We start from the raw sequence: 11870 nt of genomic DNA on the forward strand, positions 1-11870 counted from the left end.
CATAGGAAGCTGAGAAAACTAGGAGCTACCTGGAAAAGAAACTGGAAATATCATTTTTCTTTGGGCTAGAGTTATATAGCTACCCACTAAAAATTATCCTTTTGAAAACTTTTGTGTATGTGTTATTACAGTGAATCCCCAGCATTGTTATTTAAAAACAAATAGCAATCTACTTTTTGTTTTGTTTTGTTTTGTTTTGTTCTGTTTCAGCTTTGAGGAACTTTATTTTCCTTCTACCTTTACCCACTTTGCTCAGGTGTCTGCAGAGCAACTCAGGACCACTCAGTGGTGGCTCCAACCCACACAGTGGCCTGCGCTGTGGGAACTGCTGACCAGTCCTCAGTGGCTGGCTGCGCACTCCTGTCTTCTGTGCGGAACTGCTGGATAGGCACAGAGGGCAACTGCATACCCTCAGACCAGTCGGCCACCTCAGGCTGAGCAGCAGTGAACTCAGGTACTGGTGTGGTCCATTCACCCTGAAATTCCTCCTTGGTCACAGCCTTCTCAGCAGCAGCCTGCTCCTCATCCTCAAACTTGTCTGGGTCTCTGTAGAAGTAAAGATTAGACATAACTCTGTGGGTGCTCACAGGTGATAGCACCTCCCATGCAGAGTACTTTCTGGGCCAGCATCCAACACATTGAGTGAGCTTCCTTGTTGTTGCATGGGATGGCAATGTCCACATAGAGCGGGGGAGAATCTGTGTTAGACACAGAGCAATGGTGGGCAGGTTGACATAAGAGGCCTTTGTGAGGGGCTGGTGTCAGTCCGGGGATCCGTCACCACTAGAAGCCATGGATCCCTGAAGGCTGCTTGGATTTGGTTAGTGAAGGTCCCAGGTGTGAAGTGGCCAGCACTTGGAGTGGCTACTGTGGCAGCAGCAAACTTCAGCACAGCTCTCTGGCCAGTGTTCCTGGAGGAGATGATGCTGATGTCAGCAGGATTCTCAATGGCAACAATAGCATGAGTTGAGAGCAACTGCTTCTCTCAGGTCCTCTTCAGGTTTATGATATAGATACTGTCACTTTTCCTTTTGGAGATGTACTGCTCTGTCTGAAGTCAAAGTTGGTGCTACCTAAGTGGGTTCCTGCAACAAGGAATCCTCCTTCATCTGCAGGATACCAAGGGCTCCAGACATTGTCTAAGTTTCCCTTTAAGTTACGATGGGAATAAATAACAATGCCATATGGACCTGTCCCAGGGTGGGTAGTGCAGAAAGCAGCATCTACTCTTTGCAGTTAAGAATTCTTGTTTTCCTTCTCTATGTTTATCCATGCACACCTTGTAGGCAGGACACATTTTGGGTTGAAAGTTTTGTGGGTAGGTTGATGTCCCTCTCCTTCTACTAAAAGTCCTGCCTGGCTACGGGAGGTGGCTACTTCAGTCTCGATATCCCCTACTAGTAGGGATCTCAGCTAGGGTTACCTCTATAGACTCCCCATATTCTCTCTCATTCCAGGTATCCAGTTAGTCCCAGAGATGCCCTCCCTGGCTGATTTACATTTGCATGCCCAGCCCTCTTTCTTCTCTCTCCCCTTTATACATGATAGTCAAATCCATATCCCTCCTCACCCCCTCTCCCACCCAGTTCTCTCTCTTTCAACCTCTGATGACTATTTTGTTTCCCCTTCTGAGTCAGATTCATACATCCTCCCTTGGTCCCTCCTTATTAACCAGTTTTTTCTTTTTATTTGTGGATTGTGCTATGGTTATCCTGTACTTTATGGCTAATATCTAATTATAAACAAATAAATACTATACATGTCTTCCTGGGTCTATGTTACTTCACTCTGGATTGTATTTTTTACTTCCATCCATTTGCCTGCAAATTCCATGAAGTATTTGTTTTTAATAGATGAATAGTATTCCATTGTGTAGATGTAATAGAGCAGAGACAGAGGCAATGGCTAACCTATGGCTGGCCCAACTTGAGACATATCCATGGGAGAAATCCAGTTGCTGACACTATTAATGATACTCTGCTATGCTTGCAGACAGGAGCCTGGCATGACTGTCATCAGAGAGGCTTCATCTAGCAGCAGATGGAAATAGATACACAAACCCATAGCCAAACCTCAAGCAGAGCTCAAGAAGTCTTGTGGAAGAGTGGGGGATAGAATTGAGCTACCCATAGGGGTCAAGGACACCACAAGAAGATATACAGAGTCAACTAACCTGGGCCTATAGGGGCTCACAGAGACTGAACCACCAACCAAAGAACATGCAGGGGCTCAATCTAGCCCCCCCATTCATAGTAGACATGTACCTTGGTCTTCATGTGGGTCCCCTAACAATTGGAGCAGGGCTGTCTCTGACTGTCATTGGATCCCATTCTCCTACCTGGACTGCCTGGTTCAGCTTCAGAGAGAGAGGAGGTGCTTAGTCTTGCTGGGACTTGATGTTCCATGGTGGGGCGGTACCCAAGTAGGGGAATCCCCTTCTCTAGGGAGAAGGAGAGGGGGTAATGCAGGGAAGATTTGTAAAGGTCAGACTGGGAGGAGAGGAAGGACAGGGTGGGGACTTCGATCAGGATGTAATGTGAGTAAAAAACAAATTATGAAAAGAATTCTTGTTTTCTTATGTCTTATGTGTAATAACAGGGTTACTAAATTCTGTCATCTCTGTCATTCATATATATGTATATATATATATATGTGAATCAGATATATATTATGACATGTATGAACCAGATATATATTATGTTGGGCCATCTCTCTAGTCCCAACAAATGACTTTTTAAATACCTGAAAATAATTAGAATACTATTGAGAAGGAAGAGCAAGAAATGGGGGACCAGATGTTGGAGGCAAATTTGGGCTGTTTATATACCAGATATATATCAGAAGGTGTAAGAAATTCCATTTTTCTCAACAAAATGCCCATCTTATTTGATAACCATTAGAACAAATGACTGTTTAGGAAGCTATTTTACAATAAGATAATCCAATCAGTTGTTCGGGAGATGTATTCCAGTTAAAATTATTCCCTGAATTAATGTAAGATAAATACCTCTATTTATTTCCTTGGGTTGGCTGAATAGCAATGTCTAAAGCAAAATGCTTGCAGCTCCTGCCAGAGTTAAAATGGACTTTGCTTATGACTGATTCACCATCTATTTTCTCATGCCTCCTGCTACTTCCTCTTCCTCCCCCACTCTCCTCTCCTCCTTCTCTTCTTATCCTCTTCTCTCTTCTAAGACAGAGTCTTGCTATGTAGCCCAGGCTGGCCTGGAACTTGCTATGTGACCCAGATTGGCCTCTAACACTTGGCTTTCAATTTCTTGTTTCTTCCTTCTTGATAGTATCCTAATTATTTTCAATAGCAAAAGGGCTGTTTTTGGGGGACTGGAGAGAGGGCTCACTCTCCAAGAGCACTAGCTGTTTTTACAGAGGATCTAGGTTCAATCTTAAAGCATCCATATGTAGGCTCGCAGCCACATGTAACTCCAGTTCCAGTTGATACGACTCTCTCTTCTGGCTTCCACCGGCACCAGGCATGCACATGCTGTATATGGCGAAACACCATAGACATAAAAATTAAAAAAAATGAATGTCACTTATTTGGGAGTGGAGAAATGAAGCAAAAGCCAAAGAAGACAATTAAAGATATACTATTAAGGGACTTCACCACTGCATGCTACTGGAAGCAGTCCTGCTGGGGAAGTGCGATGATGTACGCATTTGGTGGTGTTTCTATCCTTAAAAACACAAGCTATGAGCATACTTAAAAGAACACTGAGTTACATATAGTCTTGGAATATAGAGGTACTGTCTCTTTCCACACAAGCACAGAGAACAGATCTATTCTCTTACCATAAAAATGTTTTTCTCTGGGACAGAGTTTGGGCAGTTTTTCTAGTAGCCTTTTTAAGATGGAATATTACTAAGACTGGAGTCTTTCAGTCCCACTGTGTGCACAGCTCCCACTAAGACTGCTTTATATAACCACCATGGGATTTGGCTGTCAAAGATAACCTATGTCTCCATGAGGCACAGGCTTTCTTCCTTTCTTTCTTTCTTTCTTTCTTTCTTTCTTTCTTTCTTTCTTTCTTTCTTTCTTTCTCTCTCTCTTTCTTTCTTTCTTTCTTTCTTATTTTTTTTGACCCAATTGATAAGATATAATTGCCTACCTAAGCATACAAAGCCCAGTACCATCCATCGCTTAGGGACATTAGTAACAACCTATAAATACACAGAGCAGAATCTTTACGTCAGCCTCCATTGTCCTGCCCCGGCTTCTCCCCTTCTCTCCTGTCTCTCCTTTTCATTCCAGTCTCTTCCTCTTCCTTCAAACTTCTCTCCTACCCATCATTCCTTCTCTTCCAATGACAGGCCTCCTTCTATCTTGTACGTGCCCCTCACCTGTATTTTACAAATTCAATGGGGAGGTTCTGGTGAAGTCACCTGATTCCTGAGTACATGACTAGGCAGCTGTCCTTAGGGCAGTGGAATTAGCATCAAAATACAGATAACTCCAGGGCAAACCACATTTCCCCCTTTTTGTCCAGTTAAAAAGCCTTTTCACTTATATATAAATTGAGTACAATTATTACCATTCTACAATTTATAAAACATACGATATACTCAACACCCAGTCCATCACTATATCAATTAAACAGAACATTTAGTTATCCATTCTAGCTTAAGAAAGGCTTAAAATCTGTATTATATCTTGGCTAGCTTGTATATCTGATAACTATCCAATAAAATATGTATATTCAGAGTTAAACAGCCTGATAGGTTATGAGACTATAATCAGTCTTCAACCCCGTCAGAAACCTGGGAATTACCAAATATCCATACACATAGGAAGCCTGACATGGCTTCCAGAACTGAGAGGTTGTAGAGACAAATCTCCATTAGCACAGTCCCCTGTTAGCAACATGTGAGCACAAGTCTTTAGCCTTCTGGCCCAAAATCTACTGACAGGCTCTTGAAATGCAGATTTTGAAGAGCTGATCACCCTGTCTTGGCAGAGCTTATCAGTTAACTATTCTGCATAATTTGTCCTTTTCTGGACAGTATTAGTCTGCAGATGAAACAAGCAGTTTTGTCCAGTGGCTGCCTAGCCACAAAGTATTGCCTCACCTGGAGGTAGAAATGTTCAAATTCTTTGTTAAATCCACCAAAGGGGAACTGTTAGGAGCAGATATGTCTCAACAAAAGATAAATAACTTTAAATCTCAAATTTTGTGGATTTCTGACGTTTTTGAAAACCATCTACCTATATAAGACAATCTGGACTGTTGTCTTTATATCTTAATATCTTGAAAGTACTCTCACAAAGTCAGCGATATGTTTGCTATTTGGCACTTAACTCACATGTGTAATCAACTCAGAAGTTTGTAATGACATCAATAGAAGGGCTGGCTCTAAACCTTGTACTTTTATACTTTCTTAGTATAAGAAATAAAGTTCTTTGGCTTCTGGCTCAGGCATCTCGTGTCTTCTGCCAGCATCTGTAAAACCATGACAGCCTAACCTGCTAGCTTGCAGTCATCATAAAATAATATTTCACTGTGCCTAATGTCCCATACAGAAATCTCAGATTTATAGCTGAGAGTTAAGAAATTTGAGGTATTAAACAACTTCCCAGTCATTGGATTTAGAATTCTATTGTGTTGTAAAGAATGCTAACATTTATAGCTTTGTGCATAGACAGGCTACAGGACCTTATGCAATTTGTAGAAAGACCCAAGAAAGTGAATGCGCTGACACTTCAAACTGGCTAGTGCATATGGAAACCATGAGGTCTGCAGGCTATAGAAAGACAACATGGTTTGTTACTCCTACTTCCAGTGTCCCTGAACCTCAGTTTGAAGACCACTGCTATAGAACATGCCCAGAACATGCTATGATGTGAAAATATTGAAAGTAACTGAAGGATAATAGGAGGTGTAGCTGTTAGTTCCTGATCTACTATGTTTCAGTGGCCATACAAAGGACTTTATATATATTGACATAAATACCAAATTGCATGGCATTATTTTCATCATTTTATGTGTAATGAAATAATTTGAAATAATTTAGGATAGTAGTTCAAAATTAAAAAATAGTACATTTTCCACGTATTTGTAAAATGTCTGAGAGATGGAGAGATGAGATAGTGCTTAAGATTCTTTGTTATTCCTTCCCAGGACCTGGGTTTAGAACCCACATGATAGCTCATGGAACTCCAGTTTCAGGAGATCTAACACCCCATTTTAGCCTCTGTGGGCACCAGGCACACACACACACACACACACACACACACACACACACACACACACACACACACAAGCAAAGCACTCGTACACATAAAATAAATAAATTAAAATTAGGGTAGGGGATAAATATGCTAGCTCTTAAGTCCATCTGTGTTTTCTCAGAAGATCATGGTATTTTTATCACATCATAGCTACTACTGTTTTTCAAATATTCTTTATGTATGAAGAATTAAGATATAATACCTCACATGACATGTTCATCATAGATATTGGATTTGTTTTGATTAGTATCTTTCATTTTACTTTTTAATAAGAGAAATCTTATGTCTTTATTAAGTAGGATATACAATGTTGTCCTGAAATGACTTATTGCATTTTGTGTAAACATTCTTAAGTTGATGGTTAAGTGAACTTGCCCCTGATCAATAAGTTCTTTTAACTCAAATTCAAATAGTCACCTATTATTTTGAGACTCATTCTAATCTAAGTTATTTTCTTCTTACATTAAAATAGTCTATGGAGCTGGAGAGATATCTTTGTTATTAAGAGTATTTCATATTCTTTCAGAGGACCCAAGTTAGTGTGTCAATATCCACATGCCACCAGGAACTCCAGTTGCAGGGCATCTGATGCTCTCCTCTAGTCTCTTCAGGAACCTCACAAATACACACATACATGAACTAAAAACCCTTTGAAAATTCTAGAAATTTATATAATACTAAAGTAGAAAATGCCAAATATATTGGTGTTTTTGTGTTTAAGTGAATCTTGCTTTTAACTGTCATTTTCTATTTATTTAGAGCACTTAATTATGCCTCTTCAGCAGTCTTCACTTATATTGGTAATGGTTCATAAATCCATCCCTTCTATACTTCTAAACTCCCATGAACCCTCTGAGATTAAATATTATGTGATTTATCTCAGCTTGTATGTAAGAATATTGAGAAATGTTGGTAAAAATTCCTGAGTAAAGAGATGAAATTCAAAGATGTCTGCTTTGTGAAAGCTAGCTAGCTGTTCAATATCTACTGCTTAGCCGTTTCTCAAGATGTTGAAAGACAATCTTGAAATTCGAGAGGAAAAGTCTCTACATAAATCTGATTAGTGTAGAGATTTGGGGGTTTTGAATAAAAGCCTTTCTGGATTACAAAGCATGCCTTAAACTGACTAGATACCAATGTTACTTTGATCAAGTTTGACTCAGTTATTGCTGAAATCCTTTACTTGGCCACATATAAACATTTACAAATGCATTTTAAAATTATGTCTAACAAATGATAACATGCAGAGACCATCTTACTTTAAGAAATTTGATCTACTACTTAGGAAATTTGATCTACTCTATACTTAAATATAACAACGTGCATTTCTGGCAGGTTCCAGGCATTGTTTGATAATCGTATTTTTGGTAGGCAGTCATCAGAGTTTGCCTTAAAAACTAATTCTCAAAATGTCTGGGTATGGTTTACTCTTCATAACTCTGTTGAGGTGGGGACTTGGGGTGGTAAAACTGCAGGAAATAAGCAACTCTAATATGTCATTTGATTTAAACATTACTGAGAAACACATAGAATTCAGTTAAAGCATGCATCTGTGAACACCCAAATACTGCTAGAAATAACATCTACAACACTAAACACTGCATGAAACTGAGAGACGAAGGTCTTCCTCTAACAACCTCACTTTTCTCAGCTCTCCCAGGTCCCATGAAGGGAATAGTAGCAGTGTTTGGGATCCTAAGATTAATTCTTCAGATAGTGGGATTGTCAACTTCCTCCCTAAAGAGAGCCTACTCTTCTATTGAGGTGGCTATTCTGGAAGGCTGGGAGGCCATTAGAAAGGAGGTAGAGTTGAAAAGTAAACACATCTGACTTTGTGACCTAACGTCAATCATGGGGAAGAAGGGCCATTAACAAAGGACACAATACATAAATGGACCTATGGAGATCATTATTAGAGACATTCTGTGACACTTCGCTTAAATGACAGAGAGCGAACTAAAAATTCAAAAGTAGAAGGATGTATGCCAGAGACAGCCAAGCCTGGCCAGAGCAGCTCTACCTTCAGAGATGATGTCCTATGTGAGGTCTAAAGACCTATGAGTACAAGTAGAAACTGGCAGAATGACAGAACATGGGTGCTAAACATCACAGCACAGAAGAGAGAACATATTTCCCTCACAGTATCTGGTTAGGACTTAACCCTGTGTCTTAAGAAAGCCGGCCTGTGATGGATACCATCCTTATATGCAATGGCTCAGGCACTCAGAATTCTGAAGTCTAACATATACCAAAATACACTTGTCACTCAAACTGATATTTTTTTTCCTGTATTTTCAGCTCTGTTGGTTTGAACAGCTGTCTACCCAGTCAACCTGTCCACCAATCCTTATTTCTAATCAGATGAACTCAGCAACTTTCTATGTGTTTGATCAACCTAGCTTGGTTCAGGCACTTTATCTTGCTCCAAGTCACTGCGAGGCTGTTGGATATAAAATACATATTGAGCTCTATAAATCCACTTTGATGAAAGGTCAATGCTCTTCCCTTGTTGTCTGTGAGAAAAGAAACAAACTTCTTTGCAAAGCATAGTGGTTTGTTGACAAATAAGTTTTATAAACAACCTCCAAAGTCTCTCAAATGTAATGTTTCCATGGTATGAATGACTACAGGGTAGCCAGTTCCAAACTACCACAGTTGATCAATCAGATCACACATAAACAATGAGTTTCCAACTGGTACTAGTGTCCCAAACTCTTGAAAAGCTGTTGATGTGTACTTGTTCTATCATTATGCATTGCTTTCCCCAACATTTATGATCTGGGATGTACTGCAGTATTCTGGGATGCTAGATATGAGTATGCCTTTGTTCATGCTGTCTGAGATATCTGTCTAGAGCTCTCTCTTTTTGTTCATTATGTTTTATTTAAGCTATTCACTTTTCATCCTGATTGATGCACCCACTTCTGGTCACCCCCTCCCACAACACCTTTCCCCCCACCCCCTTCCCTTCTCCTTTTACTGCCCCTACCAGCACTGAGACTTTTGGTTCCTTTATCTGGCTAGATTTTCTTACTCTCGCAGGACCTGGCATAGATGAGACTTCAAAAAAGGCTTGTCTCTTTCGCTTTTTCTGCCTTTATTTGGGCAGCTCAGAAGCTGGTCTTAATATGAGGATTCAAGGGTATTCTGTATTTTACAGCTAATAACTACTTATTTGTGAGTACATTCCATGTATGTTCTTTGGGGTCTGGGTCACCTCACTCAGGATGATATTTTCTAGTTCTATCCATTTGCCTGAAAAATTCATGATGTCTTTATTTTAATAGTTGAGTAGTAAATGTACCATATTTTCTATATCCGTTTTTCTTTGGTGGATATTTTAGTTGTTTCCAGCTCCTGGCTATTATAAATAAGGCTGCAATCAACATAGTGGAGCACACATCCTTGTGATATGGTGGGGTGTCTTTTGGTTATATGCCCAGGAACAGCATAGCTGGGTCTTCAAGTAGATCTATTTCCAATTATTTTGAGGAACTACCACTTTGATTTCCAGAGTGGTTGTACTAGTTTGCAATCCCATCAGCTATGGAGGAGTGTTCACCTTTCTCTGCGTCCTCTCCAGTACATGATGTCACTTAAGTTTTTGATCTTAGCCATCTTGATGGGTTTCAGGTGGAGTATCAGGGTCGTTTCCATTTGAATTTATCTAATAACTGAGGATGTTAAACATTTCTTTAAGTACTTCTCAGCCACTTGAGATTCCTCTGTTGAGAATTCTCTGTTTAGCTCTGTAAAATACAGAGTACCCACAATACACCCCACAAGAAGGAAGGCCCAAGTGAGGATGTTTCAATCCCACTTAGAAGAAGGAACAAAATAATCATGGGAGGCAGAGGGAGGGAAGGACCTAGGTAGGAGAAGGGAGGGGAAGGGGAAAAGTGAGGCAGTATCAGGTATGGCGGGAGACAGGAGAGAAGCTCAGAGAGCCAAGAGAATGAATGGAAATATGCAGCTCCTCCCCCATGTCCAGTGGGGTTTGTGGGAAACTTCTAGAAAGTCCCAGAGTCCTTGGATGAGGGAGGCTCCCAGAACTCAATGGGGATGACCTTAGCTGAAATGGCCAACAGTGGGGAGATTGAACCTGAAGAGACCACCTCCAGTAGTTAGACAGGGCCTCCAGTGCAGGGATGGGGAAACCACCCAGCCTTCAAAACCCAAATTGTTCCTGTCTAAAAGAAACGCAGAGACCAAAATGGAGCAGAGACTGAAGGAAAGGCTAGGCAGTGACTAGCCCAACCTGAGATCTATCCCAAGCGTGGTCATCCAACCCTGACACTATTAATGATGCTATGTTGTGCGTGTAGAAGGGAGTCTAGCATGACTGTCCTCTGAGAGGGTCTACCAGCAGCTGACTGAGACAGATGCAGATACTCAACAGCCAAGTATTGAACTGAGGTCAGGAAACCCTATGAAAGAGTTAGGAGAAGGAGTAAATGATCTGAAAGAGATGGCAACCCCATAAGAAGACCAACAGTACCAACTAACCTGGACCCCTGGGAGCTCTCAAGAGAGTAAGTCACCAACCAAAATGTTTACACAGGCTGGTTTGAGGCCTCTGGCACATATGTAGCAGAAGACTGCCTTGTTTGGCCTCAGGACCACAATGGGAGAGGATGTGCCTAATCTTTTGAGACTTGATGCCCCAGGGAGAGGGGATGCCTAGGGGGACACCTTTTCAGAGGTGAAAGGGTGGGGGATGGGGAGAAGAACTTTGCAAAGGTGGACCAGGAGGAGGCAACATGGATATAAATAAATAAAAGAATAATAATTAATAATTAATAATAAATAAGGATCCATGTACAAGTAACTTACGAGTAGGTCTTCTCATGTAAAACCAATAGGAGTGTAGGGGAAGAGGGAAGGTAGGGGAAAGAGGCCAAGCACAGGTAGATATCACTATGGAGAACACTCTCAGCTGCATGGCTAGGAGACTTATGGAGACAGATTGTACACCATAGCTTTGTTGTTGAGAGATGAAGGAGATTGATATCTGAATGTCATAGGAAGATGTTTTTGGGGAACCAAACTACCAGACACTTCAGCTCTATGTAGAAGTGTACAAGGTGAGCTCTCTGCAGTCTGAGAGCTGTTCTTCAGGAAAGAGACCCAGGACTAGATACTGGGACTGAAGACAATCTGAAATTGATGTGCAAGAAAGTATTGAGGGGTTCCAAAAGATTCAGATGGGTCACCAACTGTGCTTGCTATTCCTCCTGCTTCTAAAAACACACAGGCATGTGTGTGGGCACATGTACATGTATATGTGTGTGTACTTCCCTGGAGTACTCCTCATTATTTTTGTATTATACTGGGTATATCAGCATCATTGAAGTTACCATATAGTTTGGAACAATTTCTGCATCTTCCTGTGGCTGTCTTGAGGATAGGAACCACTTATTTGTTTTACAGCTCAGTGACAGGTTCACAATTAGGTGCTCACTAAATATGTAGTGATTAAATGTGTAAGGGAGGGAGTTGGTGGGGGCAGAAATGGGAATCATTGAGGTTGGCCTAGAGCATGGTTTCAGCAGACTCATAAGGGAAATGCAAATCAAAACAACCCTGAGATTTCACCTCACACCAGTGCGATTGGCTAAGATCAAAA

General features: G+C 40.9%; 1 pseudogene; it reads right to left on the minus strand.

Moving 5' to 3' along the window:
• Window positions 1–272: 272 nt before the first annotated feature.
• Rpsa-ps21 (ribosomal protein SA, pseudogene 21) lies at window positions 273–1136 on the minus strand (annotated as a pseudogene).
• Between the last annotated feature and the right edge of the window lie 10734 nt (window positions 1137–11870).

This window comes from Rattus norvegicus, chromosome X, assembly GCF_036323735.1.
Source record: "Rattus norvegicus strain BN/NHsdMcwi chromosome X, GRCr8, whole genome shotgun sequence".
In the NCBI taxonomy this organism is placed as follows: domain Eukaryota; kingdom Metazoa; phylum Chordata; class Mammalia; order Rodentia; family Muridae; genus Rattus; species Rattus norvegicus.